The 4,548-nt window shown below is 34.2% G+C and overlaps 1 pseudogene; it reads left to right on the plus strand.

The window, feature by feature from the left end:
• Nucleotides 1-210: 210 nt before the first annotated feature.
• Nucleotides 211-606, plus strand: LOC149229311 (granule-bound starch synthase 1, chloroplastic/amyloplastic pseudogene; annotated as a pseudogene).
• Nucleotides 607-4,548: the final 3,942 nt, after the last annotated feature.

Genomic DNA, 4,548 nt, shown 5'->3' on the forward strand with positions numbered 1-4,548 from the left:
CTTTGAATTCAACAACAACACTTTATCTGGAAGTAATAATGGCCTTTATATGCTCTAATATTTATGACAATGGTGCACACTCCTCCCTCGCCAGAATTGTAGAAGGACAGGAAAGCACAGGATTAAGAATGTGTAAATCCCAAGCAGGTTCTAGATTTCATGTTGGTTCCTAGCAGATTTGAGCCTTGCGGTCTCATCCAGTTACATGCCATGCGCTATGGCACGGTACCTATAGTTGCAGCTATACGTGGATTAGTGGATACAGTGCAAGAGGGAATAACGGGGTTCCAGATGGGTGATTTTCATGTTGATTGCGAAGAAGTAGATCCTAATGATGTCATTACTATTGCGACAACCGTGAAAAGAGCTCTAAAAAAGTATGGGACACCTGCTTTCACAACTATGGTGCATAACTGCATGGGCCAAGATTTTTCATGGAAGGGCCCGTCGCGGCAGTGGGAGGAAGTTTTGCTGAGTCTGCAAGTTGCAAGGAGTGAACGTAGTGAAGAGGGAGATGAAATTTCTCCTTTGGCAAAAGAAATGCGCCCTTTCTTTGACGCCCAAATCACAACACCTCTCAGGAAGAAAATAGAAAGTGAAAGCTAAAAACACATAGAATGCGATGCAATGAACGAAATCTCAACAGAGCCAGCAACAGTGTTGTCATCTTATCCCACATGCAATGGCAGAAATGTGATCATTGTGGTCATTCACCACTACACAGATATGAAGGTCGCCAGGCTCTGATTCAGTGCTCTAATACCACATGTTGAAACCACTCAGCCATATTAAACACATTCACAACAAATTAACTCACAAAAAATAAACCAGCAACACACAAAAGACAAACTGGCGGAAAAGGCAGAGAGCCATCATGTGGTCTCTCATGCTCATGTAATCCCCTCTTATTCAAATAATTTAATAATACATTTAAATGCATAATCAAGTGCTCTTAACATAGTGTGTCTATCTTAGACTCACTTGGTTGAGACAATTTCTCAACTTACACACTAATTTAGGAGAGCTAGTTGGAGAGAATCTCTCATCGAAACTAGATTCCTTAGTTTGAGGAATTCTCATGATTTATTTATTTAATTTAATAATTGGATTTATTATTGATTTTTAAGAGAGTGAGGCTAACATAGTTCACTGTGTTCCACAAAAAGTCTCAACAATTTGTGAACAACAGAAACTTACCGGAAACAAATTAGTGTCTAAAATTACAAACTAAAGAGTATACAATTTTTATCAATCAGATTGTCTAAGAAATGAAGCACGAGAATGCATTTTACTGAAGCAATGTCATTTTGGCCTGCTTCATAAAAATGCACGCACAACCTTCATTTGAAGGCCAAATTGAATTATTCAACTAAGTGAGTATTTTTTTACTCATAAGTAACATTAATGCAAATAAATTTTTCTAATTTAATGATTTGAAGTTTGAAGTCAATGTAAATTAAAGTGTTCCAGAAATCACACTTTATTATGCCCCCCCAAAAGTGTCAACAATTTGTGAAAAATATAAACTTACTGGAAGGAAATTAGGATGTAAAATTACTAATTAAATAATATACAATTTCAATCAATCAGATTGGCCAAGAAATGAAGTCCGGGCATTCATTTTATTGAAGCGAGACAATTTTGGCCCGCTTCACAAAAATGCAAGTTTGCGCTTCATTTCAAGGTCAAATTGAATCATTCAAATTAGAAATCTTTGTTTACTCATAAGTAACATTAACACATTTTTTTTTATTTAGTGATATGAAGGTCAAAGTTAATGTAAATGAAAGTGTTGGAGCAATCTCAGTTCATAGTGTCTGCCCAAATGTGTCAACAATTTCTGAACAATAGAAACTTACTAGAAGAATATTAATGTGAAAAATTACTAATTAAATAGTATACAATTTGAATCAATCATACTAGCCAAGAAATGAAGCCTCAGCATGCATTTTGGTGAAGGGAATTTTGGCCTACTTTAGATATATGTACTCCCAAAATTCATTTGAAGTCCAAATTGAATGATTCAACTTCGACAGTATTTTTTACTCATAAGTAACATTAATGCAATTAAAGTTTTCTTATTTAGTGATTTAAAGGTCGTATTTAATATAAATTAAAGTGTTGTAACAATCACAATTCATGGTGTCCCCAAAAAAGTATCAATAGTTTGTGAACAAAATAAAATTACTAGAAGAAAATTAGTGTGTAAAATAACCAATTAGATAATATGCACTTTGAATCAATCAGTCTGGAAAGGAATGAAGCATGGGCATGCATTTTACTGAACCAGGGAGATTATGGTACCCTTCAAAAAAATGCATTCCTAGCCTTCATTTCAAGCCCAAATTCAATGATTCAACTTGGAGAGTGTCCTTTTTATCTTAACTAAAATTAATGCAATTACAAGTTTCTAATTTAGTGATATATTCAAAGTTAATGTAAAGAAAAATGTTGTAGCAATCGCAGTTCACAATGTCCCCCCAAAAGTGTCAACATTGTGCGAACAACAGAAATTTCCTGGAAGAAAATTAGTGTGGAAAATTTCTAATTAAACATTAGATAATTTCAATCAACCAGATTGGCTAGGAAATGAAGCTTGGGCATGCATTTTAGGGAAGCAAGGAAATTTTGGTTTGCTTCACAAAAATGCATGCCTAGCCTTCATTTCAAGGCCAAATTTAATGATTCAAATTAGAGAGTATTTTTTAACTCTTAAGTAACATTAATAGAATTAAATTTTTCTAATTTAGTGATCAAAAGGTCGAAGTTAATGTAGATGGAATTGTTGTTGCAATCACAGTTCACAGTGTCCCCCCAAAAGTGTCAATAGTTTATGAACATCATAATCTTACTAGAAGAAAATTAACATGTCGAATTACTTATGAAATAATACAAAATTTGAGTCAATCTGATTGGCGAAGAAATGAATCATGGGCGTGCATTGTAGTGACGTAAGGCAATTTTGGCCTGCTTCACAAAAACACACTCCCAACCTTCATTTGAAGTCCAAATTGAATGATTCAACTTGGAGAGTATTTTTTTTACTCATAAGTAACATTGATGCAATTAAAGTTTTCTATTTAAGTGTTTTGAAGGTTGAAGTTAGCCTAAATGAAACTGTTTCAACAATAATAGTTCACAGTTTCCTCAGAAATGATGCAATAGTTTGTGAACAACATAAACTTAATGGAAGAAAAATTGTGTTTAAAATTATTAATTAAATAATATATGAATTGAATCAATTAGATTGGCCAATAAATGAAGCCTGGGCATGAATTTTAGTGAATCAAGGAAATTTTTGCTTGCTTCACAAAAATGCACGACCAACCTTCATTTCAAGGCCAAATTGAATGATTCAACTTGGAGAGTATTTTTTTTCTCATTATGCATCAAGGTTGTCATTGATGTCAATATGGAAATGTCAAGATGGAAAATATTCTTGTGATACATAACCCTAACCCTAGACTATGTTACCCTAGCCCTAAAACTATGAAACCCTAACCCTAGCTTTACTAAACCCTAGCCTTGTTGGTAAACCCAAACTGTAGATAATAAGTGCATGTAACCCTACACTTTATTGAAAGCAAACCCTAACTCTAATTTGAAAAAAGGGTGTTCCTAGGTAATTGTTGAAAGCAAGACCTAACCCTAATTTGATGAAAGGGTGTTGATGAAAAATCCTACAAGAATATGTCTTGACCTTTGAGGGTGACCGAAATAAAGGAATATACCAAAGACTTAAAAAAAGGGGGGAAAAATCACTCAACATATAAATACATATATTTATATCAAATGTAAATATATATGTTATATTTATATGATATAAAATATATAACATATATCGACAATAAATAAAAAATGTATTTACCACATATATTGGACATTCACATATATATAATTAACTCAATGATGTCAATGCTCATCTGGGTCCCTACCTATCCACGTTAATACATCCATAGCGGTCCCACTCCTCGACGATCACCATGTCATCTGTGGCCCCAAATAACCACATGAATATATGTCCATGAAATGTGCAACAACAAGTGTGAGTTTCACATAAACGTCAAAACACCTTGATGATCCAGATTTTTCTGCACTTCGGCCCTCATGTTGGCCTCCCTTCATAAGTCACATCCTCTCATGTAAAACCCGTAATAATAAGAACTCATGGACTTTCATTTCTCTCACACTCAATTCAGTCACCCATCACAAAGACACATGAACAATTCACAACTCATGAACTAGGAGCACTGAAGAATATTTGTAAAGGCTTTTTGGGTCAAAAATTATATATATCATTTGAATTTGTAATAATTATAGGGCCATGCCTTTATATCTATTTTAGGAGTCTTCTAAGACATATATCCATGGATAGGTGACATATTAAGGACTCGAAACATCATAGAATAAGGGATGGATATCTTGTTTAGAAATGTCTCTCCTTATTGGAGCCTACAGGGTTGGACCTAGCTCGAATCTAAGATCTTTACAGGATTGGTGGAGGTCAAAATTGTGGGTACTATAGCCTCGGTGAAGCCCATAAATGTG

Source organism: Pinus tabuliformis, chromosome J, assembly GCF_031772625.1.
Source record: "Pinus tabuliformis cultivar Carrire ecotype Pingquan chromosome J, CPIR1, whole genome shotgun sequence".
Classification (NCBI taxonomy): Eukaryota; Viridiplantae; Streptophyta; class Pinopsida; order Pinales; family Pinaceae; genus Pinus; species Pinus tabuliformis.